Raw genomic sequence first — 16,469 nt, forward strand, 5'->3', positions numbered from 1 at the left:
ACCAGTTTTCTACTAGGCCTCGTTTATTGAGATCTGATTGGGGGTCTTCTACATTTTTGCGACTGGCTTTAGTAAGGGTCTGTGTGGGAGCACTGCTGGGAAGGTCTAGTTCTAAAACACAGTTTAAGGTACACCTAGCTTGAGGGGAAAGATCCTCTAAATTAATTTGCCCATACTTATTTATCCTTCAAAAGGAGACTCAGACAGAGTACGCACTTTCAAAAATATTGTACTGTCTATTAGGAAACTCAAAGTGTCACTTTTTGCACTACACAGCGTACATACCTTATATTTATTTGTCAGTGGCGTTCTAATATCACTTCCTGTTTTTCCATCAATAATTACAGGCCGGGTTTCAGTCTGTGCAATGGTAAAAAAAGGATGAAGTCAGGCTTCACATTAGCGAGCCGCAATTCAGCATCCGCCAGGCAGGCAGTGGACAGGGTGTCTTCTGGTCACCAACATTGATGGACGGAGCGTCAGCTGGAATGGAGGAGTGCCACTAATAAGAGGAATGGTTTGATGCGTGCAACTTACTTACCAAATTCAACAGGACAACTACAACAACATCCACAGTATCCATTTTTTTGTAATGTTTTTTTAAGTAATGTTATTGCTGTGAACTTCTATGAGTGTGACTCTGCATTTCTTGGATCTCTCTCTGCTTCTAAATTGATCCCTACAGCCATTCTATAGGTTTTACTTCGGCTATTTTTTAAACCTAATTTAATGTAAGAAGTGTTTCTCTGAGTGCAGAGATAGGCAAGTGAAAGCGCTGCAGCCCTGTACTGTCGCATTCTGTCATTCACGGTTGTCGAAAGTACTGCTTACTTTTCAGTAACAATGCATGCAGTAGTGCATGCACTTCCTTTATGTCACTTAAAGGATTTATGGTTAGCTTTGTACCCAAAGATTTCTTTATCTTCAATTATTGTTTGTCCATGCTGTGCTTTTTTTTCCTTCTCTCAACAAAACCTACCCAAAAAGAAACCCCCATTCCCATCCATTTTCCAAACCCTAACCCTCTTCCCCCGGGCTGTGTAGTTTTGATTGATGTGTGACTAAATGACATCAATAATTCCACACTTTTGCTGGGGAGGATAAGGTCATAGCAACAGGCTGGTGAAGGAATCCGAGGATATATTCTAGACTTACTCAGCTTCAGTACTATTTCTTGTAGTAGTAGCCAATGTCAAAGAAATTCAACGCAAGTACTAGTTATACTTTCAATACTTTACCATTTGTTAGGCTACATTGTGGCACTGTTCTAGTGTACTGTCACCTGCTATATTCTCTATCGTACCGTTGTAATGCTCCAGTAAGGACAAACCAGGTGTCATTTTCTTTTTTTCCAAAGGCATGCAACTGCCACTGTGTCACACCACTAGTACCACCGCAATGAGGACATTTCATCCGCCCAGGATTGCCAACCTTAATCGCCATTTCCCGTGGAGCCAGCCCTGGGCCTAGCCCTACTTTCAAACACAAATTACAGGTAAGATAAGCGTTTGGCGGGAGGTAGTATAATCGAGTATTAGGAGAGACGAGAGATTGACGGTAGTACTACTAAAGTCCTAGGACTCTTGAATTCACTTACTCTGTGAGAGGCACTTAGTGTTGAAAACATTTAGCCATTTACACTTAAAGGGAGAAAATGACACAGACTTAAGTTTCAGGAAAACAAACTTACTGTTAAACCCCCACCCACCAGACTCAAAAGCAGTAAAAAACAGGTATGCTCAGATAAAGTTTCAAAAAGTATATTTGTGTAGCCCTAACAAAATAATCTCCCGCAAGACCCTCCCTAACCCCAACGATTGTCCTTCAAAAGTCCCAAAAACAACCCGAACTCCCAATTCCCACCCCCCAAAAGTCTCTAAAAAAGGGGCAAGGGACACTACGGCAGGATTCTGTTCACTTTAGCGGCCAGGGCATCATACTCCTTGCGGAGGGTGGCATGGTCGGAGCGGAGGTCCTCCACCAAGGTCTTATATGTTAGAACCTCCTGCTCCAGGTAGGACACTCTGAGGCATAAGCGGTGCTGGCGTGCCTTGCAACTCCTGTGGGGGGCAGCTGCTGTCTTTGCTGCTCGGCGGTGGCGGTTGGCTTTGGTAGCCCGGCTCTGTACCGCTGGAGCACTGCGCTGGCTGGCAGCCCATGGGGGGACGGAGGAGGATGCAGCTGTCCCAGTGGATGTTGTACCAGTAGACTGCGTGTCCTCCTCCTCCAGGGCCACCAGCTGCCGATATTCGGCGACAGTGGCATCCAGCCTCCGTTGCCGGGCCATTCGAGCCCGCTCCTTCCTTGTTGGTTTTGTTGATTTGGAAGGAGCAACTAAATGAAGAAAGAAAGACATAGTCTGTAACCAATGCTCCTTAAGATTAACACAAAATGATTGAGCAGAAAGTTGTGTCACAGTACAACTAGCAACTTGAAAGCACAGTACATAACTATTGAGGCCAGTATCTATCTAACCTCTCACTTCTTCATCCTTGCTCTAACATTAGTGGGAGTTTAAGGAACAAATTCTACGAGCACTATGGACTTCCATTACAGTCGACTATGACAGTACACCAGTCTTATTCTTCTTCTTCTCCCTTGTTTAGGAAAATTGGTACGTTATCTTATGCAAGCTGGCATAATGCCAGCGCAGTGAACTTGCACCTGAGAAAAGCAGACGCACACCATGATGAGTGAGACAGACTTGCGTTACTGTACCGGTCCAGTACATGCAGGTGTTGAAGCTCTTACTTTTCTATTACGGGTGGCACTGAGAATACTCTGTTAAAAGGGCTACTGCTTAATTAATTTAACTTTCACCCTACAGTGCAAATGAGTACTAGAAAAGGAAAATAAAGAAGCTAAATCTGATTATCTATCACTTCACATGGGATGCATTTGATTACATATGGGATGACTTTAGGTGCTTTGCTTTTTATTGAGTGAACAGTGATACACCCACACATGAATGACGTACTACTACTAAACTAAACTTATTAAGAGAGGTAGGGAGTGTCCACCGTAATAACCGGATATATGCTGTGCTTGCAGTTGCAATACAAACTACTGCTACTATTCATGGTAGTATTTGGACAAAATTACAACTTCTTTTCCTTGCCTTTCCTACACTGGAACGGACGTGCGGGTGCGGTGTTACATGCTCTTCAAAGTAACACTTAGTTCATCCAGTGACCGTCTACTCTCTCTAGATACACATATGCTATCTAAGAGTCAGATAGTACCATGGTCCAGGCATCCATCCATTCTAAGTATATGCACACATACAGTTTCTGTTTCACCCACCCAGGCTGCTCTCCTTCCACCCATCCTTGCTTCATCATTCACCCAGCCATGCACCATACCATATTCTTTCCTTCCCAGGCACCTCGGGGATGAAGCAAACACATATCATTCTTCTTTGCCAGTCATCATTAAATTTCTCATCCTTCAACACTTACTTACACCCTTCTTTCGCTTTTTGTTCATCCCATCCATCAAGTTCATCTCAGATCTGATTGGGATTCTTCTCGCCAAAAACATCACAGCTAAGTCAAAGTACATTTAGAGGAGGCTACTACCTGGTTGATTTATAATACATCCGTGCAGATAGGTAAGCATGGGCGGAAAATCCGTTACGCTCGCGGATTTTGCGGATTTTGCGGATTTTCTGTAAATTTGCAATCCGCGAACGCTCGCGAATTTACCGAAAATCCGCAAATTCGCACGCAGCGGATTTTTTTTTTCTTGGTGATACAATTTTGCGGCGCGGCGCGTTTACTTACCGTCATTCAGCGTTTGCCGAGTTATTTTTCTTGATATTTTACGAGTGCTGCGCCATTTTGGATCTTGCTGCGGGATCCCGCAGGAATTTGGCAAGCGCGATTACGTAATCGCGGCTTGCCAACTTGCACAGCGAGAGTTTGTCAACGCGAGTACGCCGTGATCACGTATCGCGGTACTTCGCAATTGCGAGCTTGGAGATGCGGCGAGCAGCAACAATGTCGCACTCGCGAAAATACAAAATTTGCAATTCTGCACAAGAAATCCACCAGCAAGCAGCATAAACCTTCTGGAAATGATGATTTTTATCTGAATAACTCCTCAGGTTGACATTTGCCTGCACTTTTTTGCGAGGAGTCCATTTTGGGGAGGGGGGGGGGTGGGAGAAAGGAAGTGCCCCACAATCTTCAACTTCCTGTTCCTGTCCAGCGGGCTCCTCCCAGTGCTTTGTCCATCTCCTGGTCACTTTTCATTTGGATCTGGAGCTGGAAGGATTACTTTTTGTGGATGCTGCTGGATATTTGGATTTGTGGCCTTTTTGACTTTCTTTGGATCACTTTTGGATTAGAAATTTCACAAGTAAGTTTGTTTAGGGCATTACAGTTGCTGCAACTACAACTTTGGAATTTTCGATTTTTGGGCTGTTTTGGGGCCTTTTGCCCAGGGGTACTCAGTGGTGGGTGCACTGAGTTTTTCTGTGGGGTGTTTTGAATTTAAACATCATGGAGGGGCTGGATGGCTTGGGATTGTGCTGATCTTTCTGTGATTTTCGTTTTTTTGGCCTGTTGTGGCCTTTTCACCAGGGGTAGTGAGTGTTGCATGGGCCTAGTCTTTCTGTGGGTTTTCTTGAATCTAAACATCACGGAGGGGCTGGATGGCTTGGGATTGTGCTGATTTTTATGTGATTTTCGTTTTTTTGGCCTGTTGTGGCCTTTTCACCATGGGTAGTGAGTGGTGCATGGGCCTAGTCTTTCTGTGGGTTGTCTTGACTTTAAAAATCATGGAGGGGCTGGATGGCTTGGGATTGTGCTGATTTTTCTGTGATTTTCATTTTTTTGGCCTGTTGTGGACAGGCCATGTGGTTGGGGGCCATTTTGAGTGCTGCTACAGGCCCTGGCCATGTGCTGGGAGGGAGGGGGCCATTTTGAATGCAGGCAGTGTTCTCAGGCCTGCACCCATTTTGCATAGCTTTCATCCATTATGCCCAGGGGTAGTGAGTGGTGCATGGGCCTAGTCTTTCTGTGTGTTGTCTTGAATTTAAACATCATGGAAGGGCTGGATGGCTTGGGATTGTGCTGATTTTTCTGTGATTTTCGTTTTTTGGCCTGTTGTGGACAGGCCATGTGGTTGGGGGCCATTTTGAGTGCTGCTACAGGCCCTGGCCATGTGCTGGGAGGGAGGGGGCCATTTTGAATTCAGGCAGTGTTCTCAGGCCTGCACCCATTTTGCCTAGCTTTCATCCATTATGCCCAGGGGTAGTGAGTGGTGCATGGGCCTAGTCTTTCTGTGGGTTGTCTTGACTTTAAACATCATGGAGGGGCTGGATGGCTTGGGATTGTGCTGATTTTTCTGTGATTTTCATTTTTTTGGCCTGTTGTGGACAGGCCATGTGGTTGGGGGCCATTTTGAGTGCTGCTACAGGCCCTGGCCATGTGCTGGGAGGGAGGGGGCCATTTTGAATGCAGGCAGTGTTCTCAGGCCTGCACCCATTTTGCCTAGCTTTCATCCATTATGCCCAGGGGTAGTGAGTGGTGCATGGGCCTAGTCTTTCTGTGGGTTGTCTTGACTTTAAACATCATGGAGGGGCTGGATGGCTTGGGATTGTGCTGATTTTTCTGTGATTTTCATTTTTTTGGCCTGTTGTGGACAGGCCATGTGGTTGGGGGCCATTTTGAGTGCTGCTACAGGCCCTGGCCATGTGCTGGGAGGGAGGGGGCCATTTTGAATGCAGGCAGTGTTCTCAGGCCTGCACCTATTTTGCCTAGGTTTCATCCATAATGCCCAGGGGTAGTGAGTGGTGTATGGGCCTAGTCTTTCTGTGGGTTGTCTTGAATTTAAACATCATGGAGGGGCTGGATGGCTTGGGATTGTGCTGATTTTTCTGTGATTTTCGTTTTTTTGGCCTGTTGTGGACAGGCCATGTGGTTGGGGGCCATTTTGAGTGCTGCTACAGGCCCTGGTCATGTGCTGGGAGGGAGGGGGCCATTTTCAATGCAGGCAGTGTTCTCAGGCCTGCACCCATTTTGCCTAGCTTTCATCCATTATGCCCAGGGGTAGTGAGTGGTGCATGGGCCTAGTCTTTCTGTGGGTTGTCTTGAATTTAAACATCATGGAGGGGCTGGATGGCTTGGGATTGTGCTGATTTTTCTGTGATTTTCGTTTTTTTGGCCTGTTGTGGACAGGCCATGTGGTTGGAGACCATTTTGAGTGCTGCTACAGGCCCTGGCCATGTGCTGGGAGGGAGGGGGCCATTTTGAATGCAGGCAGTGTTCTCAGGCCTGCACCCATTTTGCCTAGCTTTCATCCATAATGCCCAGGGGTAGTGAGTGGTGCATGGGCCTAGTCTTTCTGTGGGTTGTCTTGAATTTAAACATCATGGAGGGGCTGGATGGCTTGGGATTGTGCTGATTTTTCTGTGATTTTCGTTTTTTTGGCCTGTTGTGGACAGGCCATGTGGTTGGGGGCCATTTTGAGTGCTGCTACAGGCCCTGGCCATGTGCTGGGAGGGAGGGGGCCATTTTGAATGCAGGCAGTGTTCTCAGGCCTGCACCCATTTTGCCTAGCTTTCATCCATAATGCCCAGGGGTAGTGAGTGGTGCATGGGCCTAGTCTTTCTGTGGGTTGTCTTGAATTTAAACATCATGGAGGGGCTGGATGGCTTGGGATTGTGCTGATTTTTCTGTGATTTTCGTTTTTTTGGCCTGTTGTGGACAGGCCATGTGGTTGGGGGCCATTTTGAGTGCTGCTACAGGCCCTGGTCATGTGCTGGGAGGGAGGGGGCCATTTTGAATGCAGGCAGTGTTCTCAGGCCTGCACCTATTTTGCCTAGCTTTCATCCATTATGCCCAGGGGTAGTGAGTGGTGCATGGGCCTAGTCTTTCTGTGGGTTGTCTTGAATTTAAACATCATGGAGGGGCTGGATGGCTTGGGATTGTGCTGATTTTTCTATGATTTTCGTTTTTTTGGCCTGTTGTGGACAGGCCATGTGGTTGGGGGGCATTTTGAGTGCTGCTACAGGCCCTGGCCATGTGCTGGGAGGGAGGGGCCATTTTGAATGCAGGCAGTGTTCTCAGGCCTGCACCCATTTTGCCTAGCTTTCATCAGTTATGCCCAGGGGTAGTGAGTGGTGCATGGGCCTAGTCTTTCTGTGGGTTGTCTTGAATTTAAACATCATGGAGGGGCTGGATGGCTTGGGATTGTGCTGATTTTTCGGTGATTTTCGTTTTTGTGGCCTGTTGTGGACAGGCCATGTGGTTGGGGGCCATTTTGAGTGCTGCTACAGGCCCTGGCCATGTGCTGGGAGGGAGGGGGACATTTTGAATGCCGGCAGTGTTCTCAGGCCTGCACCAATTTTGCCTAGCTTTCATCCATTATGCCCAGGGGTAGTGAGTGGTGCATGGGCCTAGTCTTTCTGTGGGTTGTCTTGAATGTAAACATCATGGAGGGGCTGGATGGCTTGGGATTGTGCTGATTTTTCTGTGATTTTCGTTTTATGGCCTGTTGTGGACAGGCCATGTGGTTGGGGGCCATTTTGAGTGCTGCTACAGGCCCTGGCCATGTGCTGGGAGGGAGGGGGCCATTTTGAATGCAGGCAGTGTTGTCAGGCCTGCAACCATTTTGCCTAGCTTGCATCCATTATGCCCAGGGGTAGTGAGTGGTGCATGGGCCTAGTCTTTCTGTGGGTTGTCTTGAATTTAAACATCATGGAGGGGCTGGATGGCTTGGGATTGTGCTGATTTTTCTGTGATTTTCGTTTTTTTGGCCTGTTGTGGCCTTTTCACCAGGGGTAGTGAGTGGTGCACGGGCCTAGTCTTTCTGTGGGTTGTCTTGAATTTAAACATCATGGAGAAGCTGGATGGCTTGGGATTGTGCTGATTTTCGTTTTTTTGGCCTGTTGTTGTGGCCTTTTCACCAGGGATAGTGCCTAGTGAGTGTTGCATGGGCCTAGTCTTTCTGTGGGGTGTTTTGAATTTAAACATCATGGAGGGCATGGGATTGTGCAGAGTTTTCTGGGTTTTTTCGATTTTTTGGGGGTGTATAACTGAACTGATGTTCCTCTGTCTTCCATTTGTTTTAGGTGCACAAGACTCAAGAGAACCACCAGTGCCAGGAAGAAGTCATGCAGCGGTGTGTGTGTGCAGCATTACGTCACGCGACGTCACGTCTGGCCACAGACAACTCTGCAACTCGTGCAACTGCGGCCTGCTGTTCTGACCTGCTCTGAAAAAGATGGCCCCAAAAAAATTTCTCCGTAGCTCCTCTAGCAAGAAAGTTGCCAGTAAGGAGCAGAAGAAGCAAGTTACCAAGGAGGCTGGTGTGCCGGCCGCTGCGTTTTTTGGGAGTAAAAAAAAAAGTGCGCCTGCAGCAGCAGCGGGATCTGCTGGGGACCAAGCTGGGAGCAGTACCCCGCTCCATTGGGCTCAGTGTCTCCACCACCACCACCACGCCAACTTAAGTCAAAGCCCTTGAGTGCTGCACAGGCAGTCAGTGTACTTCTTCAATCACCATCGACCAGTGATGTTGGCTCATCGCAAGAAAGTAGCAGCAATGTCCCTGAATCAACACAGGTTGTTGTAACTCATCTGACAAGTGTTGAACAACCACAGCTGCAACAACAACCACATGTGCAAGTACAAGCCCAAGTACATGTGGAAGGAGAGGCAGCTCAAGGAGATACGCAAGCAGAGGTGCATGGAGGGTCACAAGTGCCCACAATAGTTGTTCCTCCCGAAGTAGGGGCACATCAGGAAATCGACAATCAAACCGAGGTATCATTTGAGGAAGCCACTCCTCCTGATGATCGTTCATTGTCTTCCACATCCCTAGCAAGGAAAAGATCAAGGGGGGTGTCTACATCTTCTTCAAGCCCACCTCCTTCTGATGATCTGGATGAAGATTGGGAACCATCACGGCCGTCTGAGAGTGAGGCACACCATGATCTGACAAAGGTACCTAAGCGTAAAAGGAAGGTCGTCGAAAAACTCATAGCTATGGAGTGTGATGAGGCTCAACAAGAAGTGACGGATACTGCTGCTGATGAAGCCTCTCAGGACGACGAGCCAGTCATCATAAAGGTCACTGCAGCCCCAGCGGGCATGCAGCAAAAAGACATATTGACCCTAGCCCGAGAAGCTGCTGCGCGTGATGATGTTGTCGACGAGGAGGCAATAGAAGAAACACCACATCATTGGAGTTAACTAGTACACCAAAACCTACCGCTTCCATATTTCTTAGTCACCAGAAGGGACCTCCATCCACCTCGACCTCAATTAGTGGCAGTGAAAGTGCAAAACGTACTGAAGTTCGGCAATCCACATCCTCCACTTCATCTGGCATTAGCAGCAGGACCACCACCACCAGTATTGCTGCCTCCTCCGGCCCCCAAAGACATTTCAAGTCCGCAGTTTGGGACTTCTTTAGTGTTTCCACAAAAAAGGAAAAACCTCGCCATTTGTAGCATTTGTAAGTTGGCAGTTAGTCGTGGTAAGTTTGGTTCCAACTATGGTACCGGAGGCCAGAGAGGTCATCTTGAAAGAAAGCACGCTGTCCAATGGTTTGCGCACCTACAGGCGATCAAGGAAGCCCGAATTGCACGTAATGATGTTTCATCTGATGATGACGAGGAGGAAGGAGACGTGTCAAACACTTCACTTACACACAGTACCCCTGTCAGCAGCACACCCCATGTAAGCCACACTAAGAGTGTGGGAGAGAGTGAGACACCAATGCGCAAAAGTTCATCAGCGAGCGTAACTGGGTCGAAGATATCATCATCCCGTAAATGCTTGGTCCAGGGCAACATTAAAAAGATGTTGTTTACAGAAGCGCAATATGAACACAACCACCCACTGACGCGTCTGTATAACACTAAGCTGGCTAAAATGCTAGCTCTGGACCTTCTCCCTTTTTCTTTTGTAGAAGGGGTTGGTTTTCTAGAATTAGTGGCAGCGCTCTGCCCTAAATGGAAGGTTCCTAGCCGGTTCTATTTTGCCAGAGTTGCGGTTCCAGCACTACATGAAGATGTGCTGGAGGTGATTGGGGCAGCTTTGCAGAAGAGTGCTGTTCACACTATACATCTGACAACAGACATGTGGACCAGTGGTGCAGGCGCTGATTACATGTGCATCACTGCACACTGGGTCTCTTTTTCAGGGGTTAAAGCAAAGCTAAACGCAGGTGTTGACCCGGACCAAGTTTTCAAAGCTGCTCGGAAACATGCAACACTAGCCATGTTTGGTTTGGAGAAACGTCACACAGCACAAAACATTTTGGATGAGTTTAACACAAAGGTCCTTGACTGGCTGTCCCCAAAAAAACGCCAGATTGGTTATGTTTCCACGGATAATGGCGCCAATGTAGTTAAGGCCATGGAGCTGGGTCACTATTTCAGAGTGCCGTGTTTGGCGCACTGTATAAACCTGGTTGTCAAAAAATTCTTGAGTGATAAAGAGAGTCCAGCGTACGAGGTAGTGGAGACCTGCCGAAAAATGTGCAACCATTTCAGCCATTCTTTTAAGGCCCGGAGGCATCTGAGGAGCCTGCTACATGACCGTCGAATGCCAGTGAAAGCACTCATCCAGGAGGTGGCAACACGTTGGACCTCAACCTTCTACATGCTTGAGAGTCTGTATGAGCAGTATATGGTACTAGATCAATATTTCTTAACACATGGTACAGCTCAGAAGGACCTGAGGATGGGTGCGGAGAAATGGCACATAGTTAAAAGCCTGACACGCATGCTTCGTCCTTTTGAGGTCTTCACGCGTGCAGTCAGCAAGGAGGACTGTAATTTGGGAAAAGCTATCCCATTGTTGTACATGCTGGAGCACCAACTGAAGGAGGTGTGTTCTGTGTTTCAAAAAGATGAAAAAAACAAAGACCCTTTTGTTTTGGCGGAGAAATTATTAGAGCGCCTACGTGGTGATGAACGTCTTAAAATGATCCACTCAGAACAGCATTACATTTGTGCTACTATTCTGGATCCATGCTACAAAAAGGCGCTGGCAGGCCAAGCATTCTTTCCTTTTGATGATGAACATGTTCCAAAGTACAAACGTTGGCTAGCCTTGTCAGCCAAGAGGTTTGAAAGAGAACGGCAGAAATTTGAAGGAAAAGGCAGTACATCAGCATCAGCAGGCCATCCCCAGTCAAAACAATCCACTTCTGCACCTGTGGCTGTGGCACAAGTGACCTCTCAGCCGTTAAAGACACTGGCAACCGGATCATCTGCACCAGACACAACAGAAACATTGGAGGCTGAAGAGGATTGGCTAGCTCGGCTTGAGTTTGGTTCTCAAAAGGTCACAGGCACAGCAACAGCTAAGCAAAGTGGAGGAACCTTGGATGAGGACCTTGAGTCGATGGTGAAGGACTATCTGAATGACTCAACAGAGGTCTATGTTAATGCTGACCCATTGGCGTATTGGCATGGGAAAAAAGAATTGTGGCCACAGCTCTCTAACCTGGCTTTAAACTACTTGTCTTGCCCACTCGCAAGCGTGTCTTCTGAACACGTTTTCAGTGCTGCTGGTGCCATTGTAACTCCCAAACGGAGCCGCCTCTCGCCCAAAAATGTGGAGAGGTTAACAATGATCAAGATGAATCAGCACCTCATACCACCAGATTACAGAGTACGAGAAAGCGCGCCGGATGAAGACGAGGTGGACAGCAACGTAGATGAGGGAATTTCTACTCTGTCAGGTGACACTGAGCTCACCCTGCCTGAATTCGCAGAGTATGAAGACGAAGACTTATTCTTATTCCTGGACCTTAACACCGAGCCCTGAAAATGAGACAATGAATCAATAACTTTCTTTTTCGTCCTTATTCACTTTCATTCCTGTGTGTCTGTCTTTCTTTGTTGTGCACAGTTAATATAATTCAAGCGTTAATCACCTAATCACAAACACAAGCCCATCAGCAGAACTGTCTTCACTTGTTTGCTTATTGATTTGAAGGTGCCACAGTCTGCATTCCTCAGGTTCAGAAGTTCAGAAGAACATGCTCCTCTATCCTCCTCCTCCAGACTCCTATTTCCATCAAAGCAGAGGGCTGGATTACGCCCAATGAAGAAAGACTCAGCACTTGTGGGGGTGTTCTACTTCTTTACGGGTGAGTGACGGCTCTGGGGCCATTGCTGGGAAGCTCCAATACTGGATAAAAGTGGTTTGGACCAAATCGGAGGTGGAATTTTTTGTGTTTTTGCTGACTTGCTTGCCTTTGAGGTGCTCTTTGGGGGGGTTCCGGCTGTTTGTGGGTGAGTTTCGGGGTCTGGGAGCACTGCTGGGACAGTCTAATCTTGATTTCATTTGCTTTTCAGGAAATCCGTGGTGGTAAACTGGAGTTATGGCCTAGCTACACAGCGCGTTTGGACCGAAGGCTGAGAAATATTGTAAGTATGAGATTTTGCTTTTGGGCTGTTTGGGGGTGTTGTGCTTTTTGGCGGGTGGTTTGGCGGGTATTGGGGCATTCCTGGGAAGGTCTAATACCGGATAGAAGTGGTTGGGACAAAATCCACGCTGATTTTTATTTTGCTATTTCTGACATTTTGCTCAATGTACCGTTTTCGGGGGCCTGTTTGAGAGGCTTCCTGGTGTTTGTGGGTGGGTTTCGGGGTCTGGGAGCACTGCTGGGACACTCTAATCTTGATTGCATTTGCTTTTCAGGAAATCCGTGGTGGTAAACTGGAGTTATGGCCTAGCTACACAGCGCATTTGGACCGAAGGCCGAGAAATATTGTAAGTATGAGATTTTGCTTTTGGGCTGTTTGGGGGTGTTGTGCTTTTTGGCGGGTGGGTTGGCGGGTCTTGGGGCATTCCTGGGAAGGTCTAATACCGGATAGAAGTGGTTGGGACAAAATCCACGCTGATTTTTTTGGTTGCTATTTCTGACATTTTGCTCAATGTAGTGTTTTCGGGGCCATGTTTGGGGGGCTTCCTGGTGTTTGTGGGTGGGTTTAGGGGTCTGAGAGCACTGCTGGCTATGGATACTTTACTTTGCAAGAGGTTTGAAGCAAATCCATGGTGGCTGAGGGGAGTTAGGGCCTAGCTGCAGAGCGCGCGCGGAGTGATTTGGGAAATTGGCAAAAAAATGACTGTCCCCATTTTTTTACTTTTGCTCTTTGGCTGTTTGGGGGTCTTCTACTCGTTTTCTCCTGGGTTGACGGCTCTGGGGCCATTGCTGGGAAGCTCTAATACCGGATTAAAGTGGTTTGGACCAAATCGGAGGCGGAATTTTTTTGTGTTTTTCTGACTTGCTTGCCTTTGAGGTGCTCTTTGGGGGGCTTCCTGGTGTTTGTGGGTGGGTTTCGGGGTCTGGGAGCACTGCTGGGACAGTCTAATCTTGATTGCATTTGCTTTTCAGGAAATCCGTGGTGGTAAACTGGAGTTATGGCCTAGCTACACAGCGCGTTTGGACCGAAGGCCGAGAAATATTGTAAGTATGAGATTTTGCTTTTGGGCTGTTTGGGGGTGTTGTGCTTTTTGGCGGGTGGGTTGGCGGGTCTTGGGGCATTCCTGGGAAGATCTAATACTGGATAGAAGTGGTTGGGACAAAATCCACGCTGATTTTTTTTGTTGCTATTTCTGACATTTTGCTCAATGTAGCTGTTTGGGGGGCATCCTGTGTTTGTGGGTGGGTTTCGGGGTCTGGGAGCACTGCTGGGACACTCTAATCTTAATTGCATTTGCTTTTCAGGAAATCTGTGGTGGTAAACTGGAGTTATGGCCTAGCTACACAGCGCGTTTGGACCGAAGGCTGAGAAATATTGTAAGTATGAGATTTTGCTTTTGGGCTGTTTGGGGGTGTTGTGCTTTTTGGCGGGTGGGTTGGCGGGTCTTGGGGCATTCCTGGGAAGGTCGAATACCGGATAGAAGTGGTTGGGGCAAAATCCACGCTGATTTTTTTTTTGCTATTTCTGACATTTTGCTCAATGAAGCGTTTTCGGGGGCCTGTTTGGGGGGCTTCCTGGCGTTTGTGGGTGGGTTTCGGGGTCTGGGAGCACTGCTGGGACACTCTAATCTTGATTACATTTGCTTTTCAGGAAATCCGTGGTGGTAAACTGGAGTTATGGCCTAGCACACAGTGCGTTTGGACCGAAGGCCGAGAAATATTGTAAGTATGAGATTTTGCTTTTGGGCTGTTTGGGGGTGTTGTGCTTTTTGGCGGGTGAGTTGGCGGGTCTTGGGGCATTCCTGGGAAGGTCTAATACTGGATAGAAGTGGTTGGGACAAAATCCACGCTGATTTTTTTTGTTGCTATTTCTTACATTTTGCTCAATGTAGCGTTTTCGGGGCCCTGTTTGGGGGGCTTCCTGGTGTTTGTGGGTGGGTTTCGGGGTCTGGAAGCACTGCTGGCTATGGATACTTTACTTTGCAAGAGATTTGAAGCAAATCCATGGTGGCAGAGGGGGGTTAGGGCCCAGCTGCAGAGCGCGCGCGTAGTGATTTGGGAAATTGGCAAAAAAATGACTATGTCCCCATTTTTGTACTTTTGCTCTTTGGCTGTTTTGGGGTCTTCTACTCGTTTTCTCCTGGGTTGACGGCTCTGGGCCATTACTGGGAAGCTCTAATACCGGATAAAAGTGGTTTGGACCAAATCGGAGGCGGAATTTATTTTGTGTTTTTGCTGACTTGCTTGCCTATGAGGTGCTCTTTGGGGGGCTTCCTGGTGTTTGTGGGTGGGTTTCGGGGTCTGGGAGCACTGCTGGGACAGTCTAATCTTGATTGCATTTGCTTTTCAGGAAATCCGTGGTGGTAAACTGGAGTTATAGCCTAGCTACACAGCGCGTTTGGACCGAAGGCCGAGAAATATTGTAAGTATGAGATTTTGCTTTTGGGCTGTTTGGGGGTGTTGTGCTTTTTGGCGGGTGGGTTGGCGGGTCTTGGAGCATTCCTGGGAAGGTCTAATACCGGATAGAAGTGGTTGGGACAAAATCCATAAGGAAAAGCCTTTTGGCACTTTTTGTAACTTAGGGTTCGTTAGGGTTAGCCCTAGCAGCAGGATTGCATGTGTTTCGGGGTGTTCTAGATTTTTGCAACTGAGTTCTGGGGTCTTAGAGCACTCGTGAGAATGTGTAATTTTGGTTGCAAGTCATTTGAAGAAAATCCATGGTAGGAAAGGGGAGATTTGGCATAGTTGATGAAAGCCTCTGCCACTATTCTTAACTTAGGGCTCGTTAGGGTTAGCAGTATTTCTATTGCATGTGTTTGGGTGGGGGCCGTTTTCGAGTCTTGGAGCGATGCTGGCTATGGATACTTTTGCTTGCTTGCAAGTGGTTTGAATACAATCCACGGTGGGTAAGGGGGTATTTGGGCCTACTTTTACTTTCGAAGTACGTTTTGTCACCAGTTTTCTGCTAGGCCTCGTTTTTGAGATCTGATTGGGGGTCTTCTACATTTTTGCAACTGGCTTTAGTAAGGGTCTGGGTGGAAGCACTGCTGGGTAGGTCTAATTTTGCTCTAAAACACAGTTTACAGTACACCTAGCTTGAGGGGAAAGATCCGCTAAATTAATTCGCCCATACTTATTTATCCTTGAAAAGGTGACTCAGACAGAGTACGCACTTTTAAAAATGTTGTACTGTCTATTAGGAAAATCAAAGTGTGACTTTTTGCACTACACAGCGTACATACCTTATATTTATTTATCAGTGCTGTTTTTCGTTCAATAATTACAGGCCGGGTTTCAGTCAGTGTACAGGGTGTCTTCTGGTCACCAACATTGATCGACGAAGCGTCAGCTGGAATGGAGGAGTGCCGCTAATAAGAGGAATTGTTTGCTGCATGCAACTTACTTACCAAATTAAACAGGACAACTACAACAATACAGATACAGTATCCATTATTTTATTCAATGAGTGTGTGTGACTGCATTTCTTGGATCTCTCTCTGCTTCTAAATTGATCCCTACAGCCATTCTATATGTTTTACTTCGGCTATTTTTTTAACCTAATTTAATGTAGCCCTGTACTGTCGCATTCTGGCATTCACGGTTGTCGAAAGTACTACTTACTTTTCTGTAACAATGCATTCAGTAGTGCATGCACTTCCTTTATGTCACGTAAAAGATTTATGGTTAGCTTTGTAACTAAAAATTTCTTTATGTTCAATTACTGTTTGTCCATGCTGTGCTTTTTTTTTCTCTCTACAAAACCTACCCAAAAAGAAACCCCCATTCCTATCCATTTTACAAACCCTAACTCTCTTCCCCCGGGTTGTGTGGTTTTGCTTGATGTGTGACTAACTGACATCAATAATTCCACACACTTGCTGGGGAGGATAAGGTCATAGCAACAGGCTGGTGAAGGAATCCGAGGATATATTCTAGACTTACTCAGCTTCAGTACTATTTCTTGTAGTATTAGCCAATGTCAAAGAAATCCTACGTAAGTACAAGTTATACTATAAATACTTTACCATTTGTTAGGCTACATTGTGGCACTGTTGTAGTCTAGTGTACTGTCACCTGCT

Source organism: Lissotriton vulgaris, chromosome 4_1 (assembly GCF_964263255.1).
Source record: "Lissotriton vulgaris chromosome 4_1, aLisVul1.2, whole genome shotgun sequence".
NCBI lineage: Eukaryota > Metazoa > Chordata > Amphibia > Caudata > Salamandridae > Lissotriton > Lissotriton vulgaris.